This window comes from Miniopterus natalensis, chromosome 8 (assembly GCF_054644295.1).
Source record: "Miniopterus natalensis isolate mMinNat1 chromosome 8, mMinNat1.hap1, whole genome shotgun sequence".
Lineage (NCBI taxonomy): Eukaryota > Metazoa > Chordata > Mammalia > Chiroptera > Miniopteridae > Miniopterus > Miniopterus natalensis.
In genome coordinates, this window is record NC_142088.1 from 68,076,636 (window position 1) to 68,089,472 (window position 12,837).

Consider the following 12,837-nt stretch of genomic DNA (forward strand, 5'->3'; position numbering starts at 1 on the left):
AGTTATTGCTGTATTTGTAAACTGTAAGTCTTTGAGAGTCTAATATGAAATTTGTCATAAGAAGCCTTTAAAGTTTTCTCTTTCTGGCAAATTCATTCAGGAAAATAGTTTCAAATCATAGAGAGATACTATTAATTCTCTCTGAGAATTCTCAAGTAATCAGAAACCTTAATTTAAATATAAAACCCTATTATTTACCAGTCTTTTTTCACAATTTAAATAAACTTTCTTTATATAGTATTATTTCTTAACCAAGCTTTAACAACGTTTTACCCTTATATATCATGTAATGCATTAAAATTACAACATTAGATCCAATTACTGAATTATAGAGAATACAGGGAGACATTAAACACTATGATGACACAATCAGGAAAGACCAGACTATGGGACACTCTACAAGACAAATGTGTAAAAATATAAGCAATTAATAGGGCAGTTGGAAATATAAACATCAACTGCATATTTGATATAATTCACTAGCCCTGACGGCGTGGCTCAGCAGTTGAGAATTGACCTAGGATCCAGGAGATCTTGGTTTGATTCCTGGTCAGGGCACATTCCCGGGTTGTAGGCTCGATCCCCAGTCACGGGTGTGCAGGAGGCAGCTGGTCAATGACAACTCTCTCATCATTGATGTTTCTCTCTTTCTCTCTCTCCCTTCCTCTCTCTGAAATCAATAAAGATATATTTAAAAAAAAACCTGTTAAAATTTTAAAGATATGAAATAGTATTGTAATTATGTAAGTTTAAAAAAAACAAAACAACCCTCCCCCCAAAAAACCCAAACCCAAAACCCACACAGGAAAACCCTTTTAGTAGCCCTGGCCGGGTAGCCCAGTTGGTTAAAGTGTCATCCTGATACGCTAAGGTTGATCTGGGTCAGGGTACATATAAGAATCAACCAATGGATGCATAAATAAGTGGAACAACAAATCGATGTTTTTCTCTCTCTGCTCTCCCACCTCTAAAACAAACAAAAATTAAAAAAACACGCACCTCTTAGGGATACTTAAACTGAAATACTCATGAATGAAATTATGATATGTAGATTTATTTCAAAATAATACGGAAGATGCAGAAATTTAGATGAAAAGAGGTTAGTCAGTAGTTAATAACTGTAGAAACTAAGTGATGGGTACATGGAGAATGAGTACACTCTGTTTACATTTATAAATACTTAAAAATGTCCACAAAAGTTATAAAATGATTCTCTGATTCAGCTCACAATTCTTCAATTAGTAACAATTAAAATTCTGTTGTTTTTTAGTGGCAGTAACTCAGTGTGGTTCAATAAAAGGGAAAAAGAAAGAAGTGTAAAGGGAAGATTTCATAAAAAGTAAGTTTGGACCATATGACAAAATGTAAAAATAGTGCTTTCTGAAATTAATATTAATTATGATCGGAGTATGTTTATGTGAGCATTAGCTACGTGTGGAAATAATACAGCAGCTTAAGACAAGGTTTGTAAATGTGCCATTACTGGGGAGAATACAAAGTTTCACCACAGGGTAAAAGGATTTTTAGGTTCTAACTGGAGTAAATGTACCCTTGGGCCATGTAATGCTCCCACCCTGATCTTGTTCGCTAAGAATATCCTAATGGCTTAATTAAGTTATGAGACACACGGGTGACAGGAAGCCACCTAGATTAGGGACCAGAATATTCAGGTCACTGAGATGAGTGATATATCCCACACTACTAAATTAGAAAGTGTTATTCCAGTTTACCACTCTAGCGGGTTTTAGTTTTATAATTAGTATAAATTGTTCTTCTAGCATTAGATTATCCCTTAGGTAAATGAATTACAAAACTGAGTTCCAAGACTACTAATCTCTCCCAACAGAGAAAAAGATACTTTAAGGAACACAGACTGGACAATAAACAGCCCTCTTAAATCTCTTAAATGCTCTATTTTCACTTATCATCTAATTTGCCTTTGACAAAGGCAGAAATCTAACACATCAGAGAAAAGCATAAAAGTCAGCTTTTAAATACCACTCTCACTTTATGGCCCTGGCCAGTGTGGCTCAGTGGTTAAGAGCATCAGCTCATGCACTGAAGGGTCGAGGGTTCAATTACTGGTCAAGGGCACATACCTGGGTTGCAGGTTCATCCAGGGGCACATGCAGGAGGCAACTAATCTATGTGTCTCTCCCACATCGATGTTTCCTTTTCTCTCTCTTCCCCTCCCTCCTTCCCTTCCAGTCTCTCTAAAAATCAGTGAGAAAAATACCCTCAGGTGAGGACTGACAAAACAAACAAACAAACCCAAATATATAATATACCCAAAAGGGAGCAACTTCAAAAATTTCTCCTTTGGAGGACAAGACAGAAATAGAAAAAAGAGGACTTTTAAAAATAAAAGGCCAGGCCTAATCCTTGAAGTTCATATTCTACCCTGAACAGAAAAATAAACTATCAGTCTCATGAACACATTTGGTCTGAAACTTTCTGAAAAATACTGACTTAGACCTATGAATGTGTAAATTAAAACTCATTAATAATATCAACTCTGAAAGGCATTAAACGTCATTGCAACGAAAATTAGTCTTGCCACTTACACCAATTGTTTTGCCATACTTTTTAGGAGCTGCTTCTTCTCAGTGTATGGAACAGCCAATCAAATTGCAGCAAAATGCCTCTACAGGATCAGTGGAGACTGATAAATGATATACAAATATCCAACCAGTTTCTTCTTCTGGGTTTTCTATAATGTTCACCTATAATCTTCTATGATAATTCATAGGTAGAAATTCCCCTTTGCTCCAGTCATTTATTTCCTCATTTTTACTGTATTTTGGAGTCAAAACCATGATGGAAAAAATGATAAACACATTACATATTTTTACACATTTTTAAAATCAGAAACCTACTGCAGTCTACCAAAGTGTGAAGAATTTTTAAAAAAATATCATACAACCCTTTATGAATACCTAAAATTGGCCTTTTATGGGCAGTATTGATGCCACTTTGATTAGAACATGGTAATCTATCTGACATGGCATAGTATGAGTGAAAATTAATGCTTGGTATTAGTATATATATTTATTAGATATTCTTGCAAATTCAAGTTATGTTACATGCCTATCTATTTTAATTACTTTTAATATTTAATACTTGACCTAGTGGAAAGGACCAAGGAATTGGGTGTCAGAAGGCAGCACAGATTTGAGTTCAAACTCCACTTATTTTGTGACTTTGAACATTTATTTGAATGTCAGCTCTCTCATCAATATATAGGTGATTAACACCTGTCTTGCCAAACTATGATAAAAGACTTGGCCAAATAATTCAACCTACAAATAGTCAAATGAAAAAATATACAACTTCAGTAATAATCAAAGAGCCAAATGAAAATGAGATATGTCACCATTTATGAAACATGAAAACAATGAAAATGAATCAACAGCCATTGGGATTGCAAATCAAAGGAAGATTTTATCAATAAGACACAGAAGCATGAAACAGACTGAGGAATCTCAGTGGGAAGGGGGGTTGAGGGAGGAGGTGGGGAGAAATTAATCAAAGAACTTATATGCATATATATGCATAACCCATGGACACAGACAATTGTGTGGTGAAGGCCTGGGGGTGGTGGTGGATACATGGTGGAGGGGATCAATGGGAAAAAAAGGAGACATCTGTAATACTTTCAATAATAAAGATAAATTAAAAAAAAAACAAAACCCAAAACCAAAAAACCCCCAACCAAGTCCTATCTTAAAAACAGTCATATCTTGGAAGCAACCCATCAATAGACAAGTGGATAAAAAAGCTGTGGTACAGATATACAATGGACTATTACTTGGCCATAAAATAGAATGAAATCTTACTGTTTGAGATGATATGGATAGAACTAGAGGACAGTATTTTGCTCAGTGAATAAGTCAGTCAACTCAGTCAGAGAAAGATAAATACCATATGATTTAACTTGTATGTGAACTCTAAAGAACAAAATAAACGAACAAACAAAACTGAAAAAACCTCAAAGACACAGAGAGTGAACTGGTTGTTGCCAGAGGGATGGAGAGTCTGGGACTGGGTGAAAGAGGTGCAGAGATTAAGAAACACAAATTGATAGTTTCAAACCACTCACAGGGATATAAGTAAAGCATAGGGAATATAGTCAATAATAATTGTGATAATTCTGTATGGTATCAGTTAGGGTACTGGAAGTATCAAGGGAACACTATGTAAAGTATATGATTGTTTAATCACTAAGCTGTATACCTAAAACTAATACAAAATAACATTGAAAGAAAAAATAATTTTTTAAAACCAGTCATGTCTTTGACCTAGTAATTGCTCTCTAACGACTCTATGCCAAGGAAGAAATTCAAGTTGCATTCAAGATGGATCAATAAAGTGGAAAAAAAAAAAAGGATATCATCTACATGTCTATAACAGGCTAAACAAATTATTGCGTATCATAAAATTGAACAGTGATCATTAAAAATTTACAAAGAAAATTTTAATGACACAGAAAACCATGGTATCAAGTGAACAAAATACACCCAATAGAATCTCAACTATTTTCAAATTATATATGAAAAGAAAAAAAACTAACAGAAAAATATGAACATGAAAACAGTAGTCAAGTCCAGCTGGTGTGGTTCAGTGGTTGAGCACCAACGTATGAACCAGGAGATTATGGTTCAATTCCCAGTCAGGGCACATACCCAGGCTGTGGTCTCGATCCCCAGTAGGGGTGTGAAGGAGGCAGCCACTCAATGACTCTCTCTCATCATTGATATTTCTGTCTCTATCCCCCTCTCCCTTCCTCTTCTCTGAAATAAATAAAAAGATATTAAAAAACAACCAACCCCCCCTACCAAAACAAACAAACAGTAGTCAATTTAGGGTTGTGGGACTATGGCTTATTCTTGATAATTTATGTTTTTTTATTTTCCAAAAAGGTGTGCATGCATTTTGTAATTATAAAAAATAAACACTAAAAATATTCTTTGATAACTGCCTGAAAAGTTTGACTTTGAAAAGTTGTATCAGGGATTTAATTTTAACTAATAATCTGAATCTCCTTCAGAAATCTTTAACAGATGTCAGGGCGTGAGGCCAGGAGAGTAATACTAATCTTCTGCAATATAAATCTTCAGTTAATCTGAAGGTCAGATGCTCAGCCAGGCTTGCTGTCTCTGGAAGAAAATATTAGCTTTCTGCCTTATAAGCTTTTTGCAAATCAAGGTGATTTCTACAATATATATATTTGTGATAAGGGTATCTATTAAAAAATATAATGAAATTCAACGTCAAATGACACTTTTATTGGATAAAATTTTGGGTTTTCCCTTATATGCAAATGGACTTTTTTTCTGGGCTTTCCAGTTAAATGCTCAAATTTATAGACATATTTACTTATAGCTCATCTATTCCCAAATATGAAATATTTTAAAAAATGGAAGAGTAAAAAAAGAAAAATATTTAAGACAAAACAAAAAAGGAGTTGGGATATGTGGGATATGATTGTTGCTTTTATTGAGAGCTCCAATCTAGCTTTGTGTTTCCTGGCAGGCAAGATAAAATGGTGAACCCAGAGGATTATACAACTCTGCCAGAATGATAAAGCAAGAAAGCATTTAAGCCTCTGGCAGGTGCTGGACTGTATACATATCCCAACTGTATTCTATGATGAATTTAAAGCAAGTAGTTAATTATAGAGGAATCTAGTCCTTTGATACAAGATATAAGACACAGTTCGTAATTTACTAGGAACCTGAGGGGCTGGGGTGGAAATCTTGCCTGAAGAGAAGATTATCTCCTATTAGATAAATAGGTAGAATGCAGAAATACCTGCAGTAAGAGCTAATGTTTTCCTTAAAAATGAACTTTGTATTTGTCAAATACTTGTGTGAGACTCAAGGGTCTACACTATACATATCACAAAAAAGATGCCTTTAGCTTGAGAACTGTAAGGGCAGCTATTATTATTTTTTATTAATCCTCACCCAAGGATTTTCCCCCCATTGATTTTTTTTAGAGAGTGGAAAGGAGGGAGGGATGGGAGGGGGAGGGCATCGATGTGAGAGACACAAATCAATTGGTTGCCTCCCACACAGGCCCTAACTGGGGCCGGGGATCAAACCCAGGTAGGTGCCCTTGACCGGGAACTGAACCAGAGACCCTTCAGTGCGCTGGCCAACGCTCTAACCACTGAACCAAACTGGCCAGGGCAGGGCAGCTATTATTAAACACATTCAACCACAATGATATCCCTGGTGGTCCTGGGAGAATGGTGGATTTCGAGAAGGGCCATATTCTGACCGACACAGTAGGACAAACCAGCTATCATCAAGCAGCTGTCAGTGGACAACATCTGTCAAACAATAAGTTTAGTTTTAGTATAGCTGATGCTAAGTTGTTCTTCTGGAAATAATTTAGCTACTTATTAAGTCATCTCCTGAGTAAGACCATAAAATTGCATTGGCACTGAGGACAATGCTTACACACCTATACGATATAGCTAAGAACACAGATCCAATTCCCCAAACAACTTCATCAAATCTTTTTAAGTACAATTTTAAAAGACAGGATGCCAGAATACTATAATTTTATTTTTTTTTGAATCAAAATTTCACCTATTACAGACTGACTTCTGGCATGACACTATGAGTCTTATTAACCTGCACTCCACTGAAACTAGTGAAAACTATAAAAATGTAACTACTTAAAGTCTCTGGAAAGGTCCAGGGGATGAAGAGCAAATAAGAACATCTTTCAAAACATGATTAGAAAGGTGAGTCTGGTATTTAAACTAAGACTGCTCTCTCTTGTCTCCTCCCAGCTTTATTAAGGTACAGAGTCTACTCCAGACAACTGCAGCCAAGAACACAGAGCTCCCTCTCCCCACAGCACACAGATAAAGGAATTTCTTCCTAGAAGAGAAGCTAAATCCAGAGTGAATGGCATTGACAGATGGGAACTCCTCTTCCCCCAACCTCCACTTGTGTAATAGAAGGTCTATTGTATGACATACTGAGAATACTGGGGTCCTGGCCTGATCACTTTTGCCCCAGCTCTTGAAGTGGTGATTCCATGTCAGGAGAGGTAAGCTGAGGACTGTAGGCTGTGGTCGCCTCACCCTCCAAGTGTTCAACTCATAAAAGGTTGCCACTTGGAGAGAAGCTTACCATTGTCCACATCCCCAGCTCCAGGTACCTGGCCCAGAAATTTTTCTGGGGATAAAACAGGCAATAAAGAACACCTGATGTCTTTTCAAAAGAACTATCTTCAATTGCAACAGAGAAGGAAGAAATTCAAGCCTACAGGTGCTCTCAAGAATAGTACAGGTTATAATAAAGATAACTGGGAGATGATTCAAGATTTAGACTAAAGATTTAGGCTAAACTTAGTTTGAAGGAAGGAACCAGGTAAAAAGATAGCTGGACAAAACCTTCCTGAGGTCAGAATAAAAATCAAACATTGACTCTAGAAGTTTTTCATTCAAAGGAGCCAGATTTTAATTGGAATACTTTGTAGAACAATTTATGAATCAGGGCACTGTTGAAAACAACAGAGCAATCAGCTGGCAGTAAGTGGAGTTGTGTGTTGTCAAGGAAGAGAGGAACAGAGCCTCACCAAAACCACTGTTATCTCAGGATTACTATGAGACTACCCAAAACTTTCCGTGCTTGGGAACAGCATTAGAGGCTGAACACTGGAGGTGAGGCAGGGGGGAGGGGAAGGGAGGTTTAAATTGACTTCGCTAAAATAACCCAGTCAGTCACTATAAACAAGTATACAAGCAAACACTAGGAAGTACCCAGAGTTATGACAGTATATAATAAGAGATGCAAAGAAACAGGAAAGTGTGAACCATACCTTAGATAAAAGCAGGGAACAGAAACTCCCTGTGAGAAAGAAAAGATTTTCATGTTTATCAGGAAAAGACCACGACTGAACCAAAGGAAACTATGATTAAGGAAGTAAAGAAGGTATGGTAACAATGTCACATTAACAAACAGAATATTTATAAGACACAGAAATGATCTATCTTGAATTGATAGTAATTACATAAGCTGAAGAACAGAGAGGAGGGGAAAAACCCCCAAAACACACACTGGAAAGAAGCTCAGCTGATGGGGCTCAGTGGTTGAGCATCAACCTATGAACCAGGAGATCACTGTTCAATTCCAGGTCAGGGCACATGCCCTGGTTGTGGGATCGATATCCACAGGAGGCAGCCAATGGACATTCTCTCTCATCATTGATGTTTCTCTCTCTCTCTCTCTCTCCCCCTTTCTCTTTCTCCCTCTGAAATCAATAAAAACATATTAAAAAAACACACAAAAAAATGGAGAGAGAAAAGAGCCTCAGAAAAATGTGAAATATTATCAAACACAACAACATGTGTAAATGGGATTATCAGAGAGGAAAGAAAGGAGCCGAAAAAATATATCAAGTGATAAAGGCTGTAAACATCCCAAATTTGTTGCAAAATAATAACCTAACCATATTCAGAAGCCTCAAGGAACTCTAAGTGGGATAAAGCAAAGAAACCCAAAGAGACATCATAGTAAAAATAAAAATGCTGAAAGTCAAAGACAAGCAGCAAGAGAAAAATGACTACTTACTTATAATGGAACCCTAATAATCTATCTTGAATTGATAGATAAATTTAATTAAATAAAATTAAACAGATTAAATTAAATTAACAGCTGATTTCCCAACAGACATGATGGAGGCCAGAAGGTAGTGGGATAATATATTTGAAGTGGTCAAAGAAAGAAAAACTGCCAACCAATATTTCTATATGCAGCAAAGCTATGTTTCAAAGAATAAAGTGAAAAATGGAGAGAATCTGTTGTTGGCAGACATACCTTAAAAGAAATACTAATGAGAATCCAGATGAAAGGATAAAGAGTACTAGGATTATGGATTGAATGTTTGCACCCCCCTCAACCCTTGAATTCATATGTTGAAGCCATAACCCCAATGTGATAATATTTGAACATGGGCCTTTCAGAGGCAATTAGGGTTAGATGAAGTCATGTGGGTGAGCCTCTGGTCTAAGGAGATTAGGGTTATAATAAGAAGAGACATTAGAGAGCTTGCTCTCTCTTTTTGCACATACTGAAGAAAGGCCCTGTGAGCACACAGCAAGAAGGTGGCTGTCTGCAACCCTAAGGGTGAGCCCTCACCAGACACCAACCCTGCTGGCACCTTGATCTTGTATATGTAGTCTCCAGACAGTGAAAAAATACATTTCTGTTGTTTAAGCCATGCAGTCTATGGTATTTTGTTATGTCAGCTTGAACAGACTAATACAATAAGTACAGGTAATTATGTAATTGTAAGATAGTAGAAATGAATATATTTCCTCCTTTTTTTCTAATTGATTTAAAAAGCCACTGTATAAAATATGTATATAATGTAATATTGGATATATAACCTATAGAAGTCTAATATATTTGCCAATAACAGTACAAAGGAGGTGGGAGGAACCAAAGCTGTATTGGGCTAAGTAAACAAAATGCCTACAGATGGTAAGGTAATACTTATAACAATGTATTGTGTATAGCATTAATCTCATTTGTATAACAATACCACAAAAAGGGGTAAAAGAGAATAGAGCCATACAGAAGTAACTTTTCGTTCTTTTTTTTAATCCTCACCAGCGAATATGTGATTTTTTTTTTTTACAAGAAAGAGGAAGGGAGAGGGAGAGAGAAACATTGATCTTTTGCCTCCAGCATGTGCCCCGACTGGGAATCAAACCCAAGACCCTTCGGTGCAAAACGGAAATCGTGCCCATCAAACAGTTATTATCCATTCTTCCCTTCCCCAGACCCAGGCAACTGTCAGCCTACTTTCTGTTTCTATGAATTTGATTACTTTAGGTACCTTGCAAAAGTAAGATTATACAGTATTTGTCCTTTTGTGACCAGCTTATTTCATAAAGCATAATGTCTTCAAGGATTGTCCACATTGCAGCATGTGTCAGAATATCGTTCCTTTTTAAAGCTGAGTAACGTTCCACTGTATGTGCACACCATACTTTATCTGTTGATGGGTTTGCTTTCACCTCAGGTTTCTTTCTGAGGTGATGAAATCGTTCTAAATTGACTGTGGTGATGGTTGACATATGTGAATATACTAAACACTATTAAATTGTATAGTTTAAGTGGGTGAATTACTGTTGTTTTTTAATTGATTTGAGAGAGAGAGAGTAAGGAAGGGGGGCAGAGAGAGAGAGAGAGAGACATTGATTTGTTGTTTCACTTATTTATGCATTCATTGGCTGATTTTTGTAATGTGCCCAAACTCACAATCTTGGCATATTAGAACAACACTCTAACCACCTGAGCTATCCAGCCAGGGCTAAGTGGGTAAATTTTATGGCATGTTAATTTTATCTCAACAATGCTGTTTACAAACAAGGAAATGGGAGAATGGACAAAAATTATGCATATATAAAAGGTATTCACAAAGAAGTTCTATTATATGAAGTTGCGCACAAAAAGATTGATGACTTAGGAAAAACCACTGAGCCAAACTGGCTAGGGCTTGAAGTAAGGTTTTGTTTGATTTCAAAGCCCTATTCTTTATAACCACACCATGCCACATGATAACTAATGCCTAATGGCACAAGATACACATATCTAAAAAAGTAACAATTTAGACCATCTCATGCCCCGATATCAGATCAGTGAGATTCCATGATGAAGAGCCTCAAGGAATATGGCATACATTTGGGCTTCTGATAAAATGGCACAACCACCAATGAGGCATGCAGTTAATAAATACATGCATAAACAAATGTAAGCTGGCAGAAAAAAAAACTACTGTGCCAGTTGTAATACTATATTACTAAATACTAACAATAAATGGACTAAATTCTCACTATATACCAATACCATAACCATATATATAAACACACACAACCACATTAAATAAAACAAGTTTTAGATTACTTTACATGTAAAATTATTTATAAACTCCATTTCATGTGTCCTTGCTAGTTAATCTCGTCATGTTTGCACACCCACATCTGTGTTAGTATACAATTAGGTGTAAGGGAAAAGTGAAAAGGACACAACCTAGGGTAGAAACACGGGTTACCAAGACTGCACCTGTGGGAAATGACCCAAGGAGAAGGGATGAGGTGGGTGGAGAGGTCAGAACAACAAAAAACTGTCTGTATGACACGATCCCATTTATGCAAAATTATGTTTGTAAAGAAATTAGAAGGAAAAAACTCCACGAAAAACCCACAACTGAATGTTTTAGACTAATACTCATCTGATATTCATGATATATTAATAAGGGAAAATGCAAGGTAATGTCTACCTCATTAGAACCTGCCAACTAATTCCAATGTGTGTGTATTTATATGTGCACATGTCTGTCTGAGCAGGCCAATACCAACGGAATGCATACCAGCTTGTGAGCACTGGTGACATGGAGGTAGGGGTAGAGTGGGAACATGATGGTTAGCTTTCCTTTTACACATCTTTATGTTGATTGCTTCACTGTGCCAACAAGCATGACTTTGTGATAAAAAATTAAAAAGTATATAGAAGTTACAGAAATAAAATAATATTAATGCCAATAATATGATATATAAATGAGAATTAATTATATATGTGTACAAACACATATGTGTAAGTTGGCCTTTGTCATTAAAGAAGTGTTTTCATTCAGTATAAATGTACCAAGCTTCTACTCTGGGTCAGGCCTGTTTTAGGTGTGTAAATTCAGATAAACCTCTCTTCTGTATGTAAATACACTGGTATATGTAAAATAAAATTTATACAAGCTACTACACCTAGACTTATAAAGGGATGGTCTATATATTAACTCATAGATGGTAATTCAATGATCTGATTAATAATAAATGCCAACAGTTGATCTTTAAGTAGAAATCTGAATATTATGGCAATTTGTTCATTAAATACTGCCCCAAACTAGAAATAAAATTTTTGTAAAGATTGCTATTATATTTTGAAAAAAGTCCTTAGTTAACAAATGTTTTTCACCCAAAGGTGTCCTTAATTAATCCCATATATGACTTGATTTTCTATCACATAACTAGTCTAAAAGGTACCAGGATACAAGTCTGACAGGATACACATTCCTGCTTTATATGCAAAACATTCTATTTCTAACATTGGTCATCTGTAGTTGGAATAGATCAATGCCAGTTTGTTACATGGTAACCAATCACTACTATCAATTTATAGCTAGCTATTTCAAATATATCAGCCTCATCTAGGTCATGGTCCTAATCTGTGAGTAATTTCAAAGACTTTTCCTCAAGATTCAAGTAGGAGGTTGTTGAGGAATCTCTTATCTTTTAATTGCTATGCTTCTAAGCAATTCCTCAGGCCAAGAATAGGTCTCAAATTTTTATTTTCCTTGGAAAAGCAGGCTCAGGGACTAAAAGTAGGTATAGTTCATTCCAAAGCGTAGTCACCAGCATGTACTTGACAGCTTTTGGATTCTGCCATCATGCTTAAAATAGGGCTGAAAGTAAAGGGGGTGGAGGGGTCCAGAATTGTGTTCTCTCACCTCCACACACACTCCCAGGGCCAGGTCCCTCAGAAGTACATAGACAAGATGATTTTTTGTTTCAAGGGATTGATAAATATAAGAAACATGTTATACAGATTCTCACAGGCTTCATTTTCCTCCTTCATGAAAGCCCTTCTACCCTGCATGTAGGCATACAGAAGTAACATAAAAACAGGTGTCTTTTGGTCTCCGTATTAAGTAATACCTATTTCTCTCAGCCTCTGCCCTACAAAGGAATGATTACTTTGGTAATTTTCTCTCAGGTAAATGAAAGGTTACACTTTGGCTCAAAAAGCAGATATATTC

At 36.2% G+C, this 12,837-nt stretch overlaps 1 protein-coding gene across 5 annotated transcripts in view; it reads right to left on the bottom strand.

The window, feature by feature from the left end:
* The window catches only part of R3HDM1 (R3H domain containing 1), a 108,934-nt gene that overhangs the window by 20,647 nt on the left and 75,450 nt on the right, over positions 1 to 12,837 (bottom strand). The gene's annotated exons all lie outside the window — the stretch shown is intronic.